General features: G+C 35.5%; 1 long non-coding RNA gene across 1 annotated transcript in view; it reads right to left on the bottom strand.

Annotated features, from left to right (window-relative positions):
* Nucleotides 1–1,193: 1,193 nt before the first annotated feature.
* Nucleotides 1,194–14,769, bottom strand: part of LOC147584107 (uncharacterized) — a 52,748-nt gene continuing 39,172 nt past the window's right edge. Inside the window, exons 3-4 of the long non-coding RNA XR_015255158.1 lie at nucleotides 7,800–7,868; nucleotides 1,194–1,326 (exon numbers count right to left, since the gene is read on the bottom strand). This is a non-coding gene — a long non-coding RNA (uncharacterized LOC147584107). The remainder of the gene's footprint in view (nucleotides 1,327–7,799; nucleotides 7,869–14,769) is intronic.

The following is a 14,769-nucleotide window of genomic DNA, read 5'->3' as shown; positions in this document are numbered from 1 at the left end:
GATGGCAGAGCAGTAAAGGGACCCTGGGCTTGTCTCATCCCTTGAACTCAGCTACAGCATCAAACCATTTTGAACACCTAAGAAATTGATCTGAGGATTAACAGAACAATCTGCATAATTTGCAGGAAATAACATGGCAAGTATGCATGGGAAGAGGTAAATTGGGGGAGAGAATTGCCGTTTTCACAGAGAGGAGAAAGACAGAAGGGAGACAGAGCAGCAGATTAGGTTTGAGCAAGAAAACAGTCCCCCTGAAATCATCTACAGAGAAAGAGTGAAAACATGCATAGGGGACAGCACAAGAAAACTGCTCCCCAAAACCATTGACGGGGGAAAAGGAGAAGGCTTCAATACTGGCAGGTTGTTTTTGGGGTTTTTTTTTTATCAACAGTGGACCACAGAGTCTAAAGTTTCAGAGGTCAGCGTCTGGTGGTGCTCTGGCAAGGGAGCAGGGCAGAGCCTCAGGAGTAGGTAGTGTGGTCTGAGGATTCCCTGGGTTGCACAGGGAGAAGCAGTTCCCCTTCTTGGAATGCATTTGGTAGAGGTGATGTGGCCTTTCTGCAGGCAAAAGACCATCAAGCTGTCTTGTTCACCTGAACACGTAGGGCAGGAACACCCAGGGCAGAAAAACTCTGGTGCCAGCTGTGCGTTGTGATTTACCATAAACTCTGAGCCACTACCGCTACGCTGTGGCACCATTTACTGGGACAAGCCAGCCATGGCTACAGCATGGCGAAACCCTCCCCCAGAAGATCACTGTGGGTCTGAACTGTGCAGGGGCACAGAAGTATGGGGTTTTCAAACTGAGCCCTGTGTCAGATAAAACTCTGAAGGGAGGTGCCACCTGGTAGACAGATAGCTCTGGCACAGGGGGAAGGCAGGGAGCTGACAGAAGCAGGGGACACAGGAAGGGTGATTGCATGTCTTCATGTTCAAGGATGCAAACTCTTGCTCTGGAGACTAGAGAACCAGTGAAGCCATTTTTCACTATTAGCCCACCAGCACTGATCAATCCCAGTGAGCTAAACAGCACCACTGAGTGGAGAATAGAGCCATTACACCAAGCCCCACCCCCCAGTGCTCTCCAGGCACATCAACACTAGGGCCTATAGGCCTGAGAGCCAGAGCAGCAAGCCCCTCCCTTAGAACACCATCACAAATCCCTTCAACAAGCTTAGTCTACTTACCATAAACTGCTGCAAAGTTTCAGCCCTAGGGGAAACTGACTCTCCCTTCATTTGGGTTTTTTTGTTTGTTTGTTCATTTGGTTGTTGTTGTTGCTTCTGTTTTTGTTTTTGTTGTTGTTTTGTTGTTTTTCTTTTGATTCTTGGATAGAAAAAGAACAAATTTTTTAAAAATTTTATTTTATGTTAATCTTATTTTATCGTTTTATTTTTTTAATTTTTTTAATTTTTAATTTTTCTTCAGTCATCTTTTTCCTTTTCTCTTTTTTCTATCAAGCTTCTCTTAACAAGCAGACCAAAACACACCTAGGATCTAGCTTCTTTTATTTGATTTTTTAAAATTTTTATTTAATTCTATTATTATTAATATTTTATCTCCCTCCAAAATGACAAGACAGAGGAATTCACCTCAAAAGAAAGAACAGGAAGAAATGATGGTCAGGATTTATTTAATCAATGCAGGTATAAGTAAGATGTTTGAACTTGAATTTTAAACAATTTATAAGGATACTAGCTGGGCTTGGAAAAAGCATAGAAACGCCAGAGAATCCCTTTTTGCAGACATAGAGGAACAAAAATCTGGTTAAGCCAAAATTAAAAATGCTATAACCAAGATGCAAACCCAAATGGAGGCAATAAAAATGAGAATGGACAAGGCAGAGGGGTGGAATTAGCAATATAGAAGATAAAACTCTGAAAAATAATGAAGCTGAAAAGAAAAGGGAAACAAACATCAGGGATTACAAAGGCAGACTTAAGAATCAGCAATTTTTTCAAACATAATAACATTCATATCAAAGAGTCCCAGAGGATGAAGAAAGAGATAAAAGGGTAGATGGTTTATGTGAGCAAATTATAGCTGAAAAGTTTCCTAATCTGTGGAAGGACAGACATCAAAATCCAAGAAGCACAGAGAACTCCCATTAAATTCAACAAAAGCTGGCATCACCAAGACGTATCATAATCAAATTCACCAAAGAGACAAGGAAAGGATCCTGAAAGTAGCAAGGGAAAAAAAAAAGTCCTTAACCTACAAGGGAATACAGGTTCACAGTAGATCTGTCCGCAGAAACTTGGCAGGCCAGAAACAAATGGCAAGATATATTCAACATGCTAAATAGGAAAAACATGCAACCAAGTATACTTTATTCAGCAAGGCTCTCATTCAAAATAGAAGAAATGATAAAGACTTTCCCAGACAAACACAGACTAAAGGAGTTCATGACCACTAAACCAGACCTACAAGAAATTTTAAGAGGTATGGTTTGAGTGAAAGGAAAAATAAGACCAACCCCCCCCCCCCAAAAAAAACCCAGAGTAGAAAGGACCAGAGAATATCACCAGAATTATCAACTTTACAGATAACACAATGGCACTAAATTTAAATCTTTCAATAATTACTCTGAATATAAATGAATTAAATCCTCCAAACAACATAGTGTATCAGAATGGATTACAAAATAAGATCCATTTATATCCTGCCTATAAGACACCTGCAGATTGAAAATGAAGGAATGAAGAACCATCTATCATGCTAATGGGAATCAAAAGAAAGCCAGGGTAGCCATATTTATATCAGAGAAATTAGAATATTAAAACAAAGACTGTAACAAGAAGTGAAGAAAGGCATTACATCATAATTAATGGGTCTGTTGATTAGGAAGATCTAACAATTGTAAATATTTAGCCCCCAAATTGGAGGCACCCAAATATATAAATCAATTAATAACAAACATAAAGAAACTTATTGATAATAACGCAATAATAATAGGGGACTGTCACACACCACTTAAAGCAATGTGCAGATCACCTAAGCAGAAACTCAACAAGAAAACACTGGACCCAATGGACTTAATAGATATATTCCGAACATTCCATGCTAATGCAGCAGAATACACATTCTTTTTTTTTTTTTTTTTTAACGTTTATTTATTTTTGGGACAGAGAGAGACAGAGCATGAACGGGGGAGGGGCAGAGAGAGAGGGAGACACAGAATCGGAAACAGGCTCCAGGCTCTGAGCCATCAGCCCAGAGCCTGACGCGGGGCTTGAATTCATGGACCGCGAGATCGTGACCTGGCTGAAGTCGGACACTTAACCGACTGCACCACTCAGGCGCCCCTACACATTCTTTTTGAGTGCACGTGGAACATTCTCCAGAATAGATCACATACTGAGTCACAAATCAGCCCTGAATAAGTAGAAAAAGATTGAAATCATACCATGCATATTTTCAGATCACAATGCTATGAAACTTGACGTCAACCAGCAGGCAAAATTTGGAAGCCCTCAAATACATGGAAGCTAAAAACCATACTACTAAAGAATGAATAGTTTAACCAAAAAATTAAACAAGAAATTAAAAATACATGGGAGCAAATAAAAATGAAAATACGACAGTCTAAAACCTTTGGGATGTAGCAAAGGCAGTCCTAAAAGGGAAGTATATTTCAATACAGGCCTATAGCAAGAAAGGTCTCAAATACACAACTTAATATTATACCTAAAGGATCTAGAAAAGGAATAAAGTGTAAAGCCAGCAGAAGAAGGAAAAGAGTAAACATTAGAGCAGAAATAAATGATATAAAGACAAACTAAATAATAAATAAACAAAACAGTAGAAGAGATCAATGAAACAAAGAGACAGTTCTTTGAAGTAATTAACAAAATTGATAAACCCTTAGCCAGGCTTATCAAAAGGAAAAACAAAAGGACCCAAATGATACAAATGACAGAGGAGAGATCACAATCAATACCACAGAAATATAAACAATTATAAGAGAATGCTATGAAAAAATATATGCCAAAATATTGGGCAATCTGGAAGAAAGGGATAAATTCCTAGAAACATATGAACTACTAAACTGAAACAGAAAGAAATAGAAAACTTGAAGAGACTGATAACCAGCAAAGAAATTGAATCAGTAATCAAAAATCTCCCAATAAACTAAAGTCCAGGGCCAGATGACATCTCAGGGAAATTCTACAAAATATTTAAAGAAGAATTAATACCTATTCTTCTGAAACTGTTCCACAAAATAGAAATGGAAGGAAAACTTCCTAACTCCACAAGGTCTTGATTCCCAAACCAGAAAGAACCCACTAAAAAAGAGAATTGCAGGCCAATATCACTAATGAACATGGATGCAAAAATTCTTAATAAAATACTAGCAAATTGAATCCAGCAGTACATGAAAAGAATCATTCACTATGATCAAGTAGGATTTATTCCTTGGCTGCAAGAGTGGTTCAATATTTGCAAATCAATCAATGTGATACACCACTTTAATAAAAGAAAAGAACACATGATACTCTCAATACATGCAGAGAAAGCATTTGACAATGGACAACATCCATTCCTAATAAAAACCCTCAACAAAGGAGGGATAGAGGGAACATACCTCAACAAAATAAAGACCATATTTGAAAGACCCGAAGATAATATCATCCTCAATGGGGAAAAACAGAAAGTTTTTCCTCTAAGGTCAGGAACAAGACAGTGTGTCCACTCTCAGCATTGTTATTTAACCCAGTATGAGAAGTCATAGCCTCAGCAATGAAACAACCAAAAGAAATAAAAGGCATCCATATTGGCAAGGAAGAAGTCAAACATTCACTATTCATGGATGATGTGTCACTCTATGTAGAAAACACAAAAGACTTACCAAAAATTTGCTAGAATTGATACATGAATTCAGTAAAATCACAGGATACAAAATCAACATACAGAAATCTGTTGCATTTCTTTTTTCTTTTTAAAGTTTATTTATTTATTCATTCATTTATTTTGAGAGAGAGAGAGCATGAAAAGGGGAGGGGCAGAGAGAGAGGGAAAGAGAGAATTCCAAGCAGGCTCTGCACTGACAGCACCGATGACTGATGTGTGCCTTGATCTCACAAACCATGAGATCATACCTAGGCTGAAATCCAGAGTTGGAGGCTTAACTAGTTAACTGAGTCACCCACATGCCCTAAGAAATCTGTTGCATCTCTATATACCAATAATGAAGCAGCAGAAAGAGAAATCAAGAAATTGTCCCTCTTACAATTGCACCCAAAACCATCAGATACCTAGGAATAAGCCTAACCAAAGAGGTAAAAGATCTGTACTCTGAAAACCATAGAACTCTTATGAAAGAAATTGAAGAGGACACAAAGAAATGCAAAAACATTCCATGCTCATGGATTGGAAGAACAAATATTGCTAAAATGTCACCTAAAGCAATCTAAATATTTAATGCAATCCCTATCAAAATACCACCATCATTTTTCACAGGACAAGAACAAACACTCCTAAAATCTGTTTGGATTTTGGAATATGTGTTTTGGAACCACAAAAGAGCCCAAATAGCAAAGCAATCATGGATAAAAAAAAAAAAAAAAAAAAAAAAAGCAAAGCTGGAGGCATCACAATTCTGGACTTCAAGTTATATTACAAAGCTGTAGTGATCAAGACAGTCAGGTACTGGCACAAAAACAGACACATAGATCAATGCAACAGAACAGAAAACCCAGAAATGGACCCACAACTATAAGTCAACTAATATTTAACAAAGCAGAAAAGAATATCCAATGGAAAACAGTCTCTTCAACAAATGGTGTTGGGAAAACTGGACAGCAACATGCAGAAGAATGAAACTGTACCATTTTCTTAGAGCATACAAAAAAAAAAAAATTCAAAAGACCTAAATGCAAGGTAAGAAACCAAAAAATCCTAGAGGAGAACACAGGCAGCAACCTCTTTGACCTCTGCCACAGCAACTTCTTACTAGACAACTTGCCAAAGGCAAGGGGAACAAAAACAAACATGAACTATTGGGACTTGATTAAAAGGCTTCTGCACAGTGAGGGAAACAATCAGCAAAACTAAAAGGCAGCCTATGGAATGGGAGAAGCTATTTGCAAATGGCATATCTGATAAAGGGTTAGTATCCAAAATCTATAAAGAGCTTATCAAAATCAACACTCAAAAAAACAAATAACCCAGTTAAGATATGGGCAGAAGACATGAATACACAGTTTTCCAAAGTATGCATCCAATGGCTAACAGACACACAAAAAGATGCTTAACATCACTCAACATCAAGGAAATACAAATCAAAACCATGATGAGATACCGTCCCACACCTGTCAGAATGGCTAAAATTAACAACACAAGAAGCAACAGGTTGTGACAAGATTGAGGAGAAATGGGATCCCTGCTGCACATTCCCTGTTGGTGGGAATGCAAACTGGGGTAGCCACTCTGGAGAACAATATGAAGACTCCTTGAAAAACTAAGAAGAGAACAATATGAAGACTCCTTGAAAAACTAAGAATAGAACTACCTTAAGTGTATCAACTGCACTAGTAGTTACTTACCCAAAGGATACAAAAATACAGATTCAAAGGGGTACATGCACTGCATTATCAACAATAGCCAGACTATGGAGAAAGCCCAAATGTCCATTGATTGTTGAATGGATAAAGAAGATGTAGTGTATATATATATATATGTATACATGTATACATACATACATATATATATATACATACATATACATGTGTATATATATATATATATATATATATATATATACACACACACACACACCATGAAATCTAACTCAGCCATCAAAAAGAATGAAATCTTGTCATTTGCAATGACGTGGATGGAGCTAGAATGTATTGTACTAAGCAAAATAAGTCAATCAGAGACAAATACCATAAGATTTTACTCATATGAGGAATTTAAGAAACAAATGAGATGAACATAGGGGACGGGGTATGGAAGAAGAGAGAGAAACAAACCACAAGAGACTCTTAGTGATAGCAAACTATGGGTTGAAGGAGGAAGGTAGGTGGGAGATGAGCTAGATGGGTGATAGGTACCAAGGAGGGCGCTTGTGACGAGCGCTGGGTGTTGTATGTCAGTGATGAATTATTGACTTCTACTCCTGAAACCAATATTGCACTGTATGTTAACTAAAATTTAAATAATACATAATAAACAAACAAATAAATGGTAGTGTCTATGGTAGGAGGTTTTTTTTTTTAATTTTTTATTTAAACTTCAGTTAGTTAACATACAGTGTAATGTTAGTTTCAAGTGTACAATTTAGTGATACAACATTTACATACAACATCTGGTGCTCACCACAATAGGCACTCTCCTTATTCCCCATCACCTGTTGTACCCATCCCCCCACCCCTTTCCCCTCTAGTAACCATCAGATCTTCTCTCTAGTTAGAGTCTGTTTCTTGGTTTGCTTCTCTCTCTTTTCTTGTATTAGGAGTTTTTGCTTCTTTCAATTAAAGAATAATTGAGGGAAACATTGCTACTGAAAATATCAGCTATAAAACCAAAATTTTTCAAGATAGAGTACATCATCATGTATTGTTCACCATTTTCCACAACACAAGTTAGTTTCCAGAAAATTACAAGTGTTTTTTTATAAGGCTCCTACTGAGGAACAGTCTTAGACAAATGTGATGGGAGAAACTTTGGTTAAGTATCTCTTTAGTAAATCCCTCAATTTTAGTCGATCCAAAGTTAAGTGGCTACCCCAAAAGCCTAGAGTTACCAACTTAGTGCCAGGTTAGTACTTTACATTTGTTATTAACCTATTTTATTACCTTTGAAGAGAGAAAAGCACCTGTTCTAAAACGGTTGGTATGGCTGGATCATCTAGTTCCAGAGGTACACTGAGAAAGAGGGGAAAGATAAGGCCAAAGAGATATAAATATTTAACACATATTTAAATTCTTGAAGAGGATCCCGTATCATTTCATCATCTCTTGCAAGTTCCTGTGATGGCTGAGAGTAATTCTTTAGATCTTGAGATAATCTTGCCAAAAAAATCATGGCCCTTTTCTACCTCTTTCATCTTCGGAGTTGCCTTAAAATACTGATTGGAAGTTGTGTTGTCCCTACCAATACTCCCTGCCAATACTCCTGCCAATACTCCCCAGTACTCCCCACAAACTGACTCCATTCTTTCGTTACGATCCCACAGCTTCTTCTTATATTAGCCTCATTGAATTTTCTTTACTGCCCAACTCTTTCTGACTCTAATAATTTTTGAAGGCCTTTAATTACTATCAGCAGCAAGCTCAAGGCACATGAGGTCTTTCATTCCCTAGCTCTTGACAACTTCTAAAGTTTCAATTTTAGAGAATGCTGTTAAGTCAGATATCTTCACTAACTCCATCTCCTATTGTTATTCCCATTTATAAATGCCTATTGAATTTAAGATCTGTACTGCACATTTGGGTACATACAGATAAACTGAGTTGTATTGTTCATCAGTGAATTCATATACTTTAATGTCGCTCTCACTTGATTACAAAGATTTCAAGAATATCAAGTCACGTGTTCCATACTTTTAAGCACTGGGTAAATTTTGTCATGCTTCCTAAACTCTTTCAATGACCTGTTTTATGTGAAGCAATAGGAGGTAAGTGGTTAAGAGTTTGGACTCTGAAGACAGGGTGTCTTATTTAGAACAGTCGCTCTGCCATTTCCACTTTCTTCCACTTTTTAGCAAGTTACCTTACCTCATGGAGACCAAATTTCCTCATCTGTAAAATGGAGTTGATGATAACAGTGATGTACTTTTCTCATAATTGACTCATCCTCTGATGTGAATGCTTACAACAGCACATAATGGAGAACAAATGTTGTTCAATTGTTAGTTGTTACTAGACCCCCACGTCTCCAGCTACAGTTAATGCTCCCTTCCACACTCCAAACCCATCCATCCAACTGCTTTCTCCGTGTGTATTCCACAATTACCCAAACATATCCAAAACTGAACTCTATATTTTTACTCCTAAACCCTTCGTTCTTCCTATGTTTTATGTACTCTACCACCCCCCTGGGTGCCCAAACAATGAATCTGAAAATCATACTCACATTTCCCTTTCTTGACTTCATACATTCAACAATTCATCTAGTATTACCAGTTCTACCCCATTAATATTTTTTGGATCCCTATTCTCTACTTCAAGACAATTTCTGTGAACAAAAACCCTTTCCAAAGTAGAACCTATACAGCCAGTCTTGTTTCCTACTCTGCCACCCATGATCTTCATTCTGTATAGCAAATGCTGGGTGACCAAGGACTAGCAGAAACTCTTTTTGGTGGGAGAGCAAGGGGATTTGATTATAAAATCTCATTATTTATATATTTCTTTAAAAAATGTTTCATTTGAGTACAGTTGACAAACAATGTTTCATTAGTTTCAGGTATGTATTTCTTTTCTCCTTTCACGTAATAAGAAGGACAATGTTGTTATAAGGTATGTGATGTTCCTGACATGGCTCCCTTCCAATCTTCCCAAGCCTACTTTTCTCATACTGGTTACTAATTAGCCCAAAATAATGAGAAAGTCAAAATAAATAGGAAAAATGCAGGGCAATTATTTATTGTAACTATACTGTGCCATTTTGCGCAACTCTTCCTGAGTGTGGGTGGATGATTCTAGGTAGATCTCCTACATTTCTCAGTTATGAAATGTGAAAGTCTTAAATCACATTTTGATATATGTTAAAGCCACTGCTTTAATTTCAAGGCTTTCATGAGGAAAACAATTTTTTTCTTTTTGAGGATATCAGTCTTTCTTTGCCATTTTGTTATATATCCTTAACTACTTTTAAAGTTTGTTTCTTTGTTTTGAAGGAAGTGGAAGCAGTGCAGTGTTTTTAAGTGACAAACTTATGTCTTATTAAAGTGTAGGTCAAATATGTGTAAACACATACACCAACTTCAGACCCTCCACGTAACTAGATCTTATATTTATTTCTCCTCTTTATTATTTTATCCACCATTATCTTTTGGCTAGAGAAGTAAAGAATACCCAAAGTAACAGGAGAAAGATCTCTTTTCTGTAAACAATATGTTCCAAGGACATAAAAGAAATTTTTCTTTTTCTTGCTTTTCTGAGGGAGTTCAGATTGTACATATGTATGTAAATTTACTTTGACTGTACAACAATTTCTTTTTTCTTTTGTGTATGTGGGAGGAATAGAAGAATGTTCAGTAAGAACAATTTTGAAATATTTTACCCTGGTATCATTGCGTGAAATGACTAAGCAATTCAAGTCAATCGTTTCTTCATCTATTTCTGTTGTGAAGGTACATTTGTATTTTAAGGTTGATTTATTGCTTAGCTGAATATTATTTTTTAATGTCTGAAAGCAAGTGTAAATTATATTTTTCTAACAGCCACCCTCACTGCCATGGCAAAAATCAATTTAATTCTATGGAAGTATATATGTATATATATATATATATATATATATATATATATATATATATGTATACACATATACACACATATATATATGTATACACACATATATATGGAAGTATATATGCATATATATATATGCATATATATGTATACACATATATCTATGTAATTATTTGTGTTTTGGCCATTAAAAATTATTTTAAAAATACACCAATAAATACATCAATCAAGTAACTTTATACTAGGCCAGGGACAGGTATAGTTGTGGAGAAATATAAATAAAGTAAAGACTTCCTGTAATATAATAAAAGTTGGGAAGACAAAACCAAATACATCTATGTGAAAAATATATTTACAAATTAACATATCAAAAATATGAATCAGTTTAATGTTCAAATTTTGTTGACTTTATAACTATTTCTGAAAAATTAACTTACTGATTTTCTAAAATAAGAAAAAGTTATGATTTTTGAAAAGATGTCTCATTTAAAATTTATATGGCTGTATTGAATTTTATTATAAAAAATGAATCTTAAATCTAGCTCACTTTATCAGCAACCCTGGTTGAGTACCAACTAGGTATAAAGTATCATACTAGGTCCCTGCCCTCAAAGACCTCACAATATGGATGGAAATAAACCACTGAAACTCAACTTTGCTAATTTACAAATGTAAATTTAACTAGAACAGTGATTCTTAATGTTAGCTGTGCATTAGAACCACCAGGGGAGCTGATGCTAGGATCCCTCCCCCAGAGATCCAAGCTTAGTCAATCTGGGATGTCACCTGGATGTTAGGATTTTTTAATTTTCCACAAGATTCTAATGTGTGGCCAAAATTGAGAACCATTGCTACAGGTCCTAAGAAGAAAAAAATTATCTTTACCTAGAATAGTCAGAGAAACCTTCCCACAGGTTGTAGATTTTCCATTGACAACCAATCAAACTAGATTCAAAGGCTAGAGGAGTATCAGATATGCAGAGAAGTGTGAGGAACATCGGAAACATGGCCAATTAGGCAAAGAACAATACTAAGGGAAGAAAGTGCAAGTAACCTTTGTTGAACAATGGGTAGAACAGAATAGGTGACCCACTAGTGATGTATGTGCTGTCCTATTTCTTCTGATCTTGCCCTATACTCCAAATTGTGTACAAATAATATGTTATCAATATTCTATCTCTGTGGTAGACTACATAGATTGCCACAATCCTTTACTTTTACCTGTACCCCCAACATTTTCAAGTCCTACCATTATCATCCTACCATTAAAAGTCAGAGTCTCTTTCTTCCTCTTCAATCTGGCCTTGCCTTATGACATTCTTTGGCCAATAGGATGCAGTTGAAGTAAGTAAAGTCCAGATCCAAACCAAGGCCTCAAGAGTCCTTCCATATTTCCATTCTCTTTTTTTTTCTTTTGAAACCTGCCCAGCCCCAACATATAAATCCCAGAATGCCTTACTAAAAAAAAATGAGAAAGCACATTAAGCAGAAACATGGCATGCCAGTTGAGACCATCCTAGGTGAGCAAGACCAGCTGATGAATAATTGATCCTAACTATAGAAATGAGCTCAACCAAACCAGAAAGACCATTCGATTAACCCATTTCAAATGACTACCCCATAGCTGCAATATAATCCACTAAGTTTTAGGGTTGTTTGTTTCGCATAAAAAGTTAATTGGTAAAGCTTCATTTCCCAGCTATGGTAACTGATTCAAGGGGTAGACAAAGATAGTCAATGTAAGTTCTTTGTCAAAACATTTTTCAACTAGAAAAGAGAGAGACTCTCTTCCTTCAGTTGTCAGACTGAGTGTATGTGGATACAGAACTTTTTAAAACCATGTGTCCTATTGCATGGAGAAAACCATTTGTAGGAAAAAAAAATATGAGGAAATGATAATAAGAGAGAGAGAGTGAGAAGTCCCTTTTGACAGTCTATTTATCCATGATTCAAGTATCTCCTAAGGCCAAGTCTGCTCCTGTCTCCTTATTGGAATTTGGTTATAAATCAATAAATTCTCCTGTTTGGTTTAAACTAGTTTCAGTTGGGTTTTTGTCACTTTGAAAAAGCCCTCACTCAAAATGTTTAGCCAACCAACAAGTAACAAAATTAAAAGTGATTGAGTCACTGAACAACTCAATACTTCATATACAAAATTAACTATTCAATCAATAAAAATTTGTTTAGAACCCACTGTAAATAAGACACTGGGTTAGGGGATGAGAACATGATCCTATTATTAAAGGATTTGTATTCGAGTAGGGAAGACAGACTGCTACACCCATCATGAAGCTTCACAATCAGGAGACAAGAGGTATCAGAAGTTTCCCTAACTTAATTTTAACTAAGTGAAATCTCAGTTCAGTCTTGAGAGGAAAGCAGAGCTCAGCCCAATGAAGAAGTCAAAGAAAGCATTCTAGTGAAGAGATCATGATTATAGCCTTATCTTTGTCAAAATGAATTCATTAATTTGTTTCACCAATTCGCTCCCACAGCTATAATTTTATTACTTTATTTGTTAAGTATGCTCTATGCCCAACATGGGGCTTGAAATCACAACCCCAAGATCAAGAGTCTCATGTTCTACCAACTGAGCCAGCCAGCCACCCCTAGAATTTTATTTTTTCACAAAATAAAATGGTGAATAAAGGAAGAAACAGAGTTAATAATTGTAGATACCTACTATGTATCAAAAACTACATAAGATACTTTATATAGCATCTCTTTCAAACATATTTTATGAAGGATTTGGATTATCTCATTGTATTTTAGTTGCAACCCTTTGGAACAAGGGACATATATCTCATCCGATTTCATATGTCGTATGACAAAAATTAGCTTTGGAATAGAAAATTAAGTTTGGATCTTTTTTTCAAATATACTTGAGAGACATTAAGTCTGATATGTAATGTATTCATATATATATATATATATATATATATGTCAGAATATGCTAGATATATTCTATTTTCTAGGTATTACACATATTAAAATATAATAGAATATATAAAAGAATTTAGAGATATTTTTTGGCATCAACTGTCCTCATTGACTAGAATTCACTAATTTAAATTTTTTTAATAATTTTAAATTTTAAGTTTATTTAATTTTTAATTTTTATTTTTAACTAAATTTTATATTAAGTAATTATTGATTTAAGATTCTGCAAAAATCTGTTTTATATCTGAAACTATAGTTAAGTTTCTTGTCACTGTTTCCATTAACATACTTGCAGAGAAATATCTTGGAAACATTAGTAAAACTTCATTTAAATATTATTAGATAAATTTGTAACGCAGAAATTATTTCTTAAGGTTGAAAGTTCAAGTCTTCTGGTTCTCAGTGGGATCCTTGAGTTTATCTTTATCACGTATTTACTTTTTTTTAAATGTTTATTTTATTTTTGAAAGACCAGAAACAACACGGGTGGGGGAGAGGCAGAGAGAGAGAGTGGGACAGAATATCTGAAGTGGGATCTGTGCTGACAGCAGACAGCCCAAAGCAGGGCTTGAACTCATGAACGGTGAGATCATGACCTGAGCCAAAGTCGGACACTTAACCAACTGAGCCACCCAGGCACCCCATCATGTATTTACTTTTTAAAACTTATAAACAGTTTATATATATATATATAGATCTGTATATATAGATCTATATCTATAGATCTATATATACAGATCTATATACATATCTATCTATATATATATAGATCTATATATATAGATCAACAAAGGAAAGATTGATAGTACATGGGAATAGTACAGGCCTTACAATAATGCCTTACATTATATATAATGCCTTACGATATATATACACACACACACACATATATATATATATATATGTCGTTATATATATGGTTTAGATCAACAAAGGAAAGATTGATAGTACAGGGGAATAACGATAACTGAAAGGAAAAAAAATATTCTTTTAAAAAGTAAAAGGAGATGAAACCATGAATGCTGGTAAAGGAACTGACTTTTGAGAAGCCAAATTTTCCATGGTAACAGATGCAAAAACGAAAGAAATGATAAGTGCAGTTGTTGCTGCTATTATTGTTGATGCTGTTGTTAATGTCGTAATTGACAATGAGGATGAGGATGATGATGATGGTGTCCAGGGTGGCTTGGAGATGCAGAAGTTTACATGTGATGATTTCTGATGTCACAATGAACTGAGAGGTCAGACCATCATTCCCAAGTGAGGGTGAGGAGGGAAGGCAGATTGTTTACGGAGAGAGAAGACACAACATCTTGAAATGTGGAAAGATCTGAAGGTCTGGTCACATTTGAGTGTCTTTCTATTTTCTTTTTTGATTACATACTTCATTAAGATATTTAGCACAGTTGTA

Source organism: Puma concolor, chromosome A1 (assembly GCF_028749965.1).
Source record: "Puma concolor isolate L17-30 chromosome A1, mPumCon1.1.hap2, whole genome shotgun sequence".
Lineage (NCBI taxonomy): Eukaryota > Metazoa > Chordata > Mammalia > Carnivora > Felidae > Puma > Puma concolor.
The sequence above is the reverse complement of the archived record's forward strand: the minus strand, read 5'-3'. Positions and strand labels throughout refer to the sequence as shown.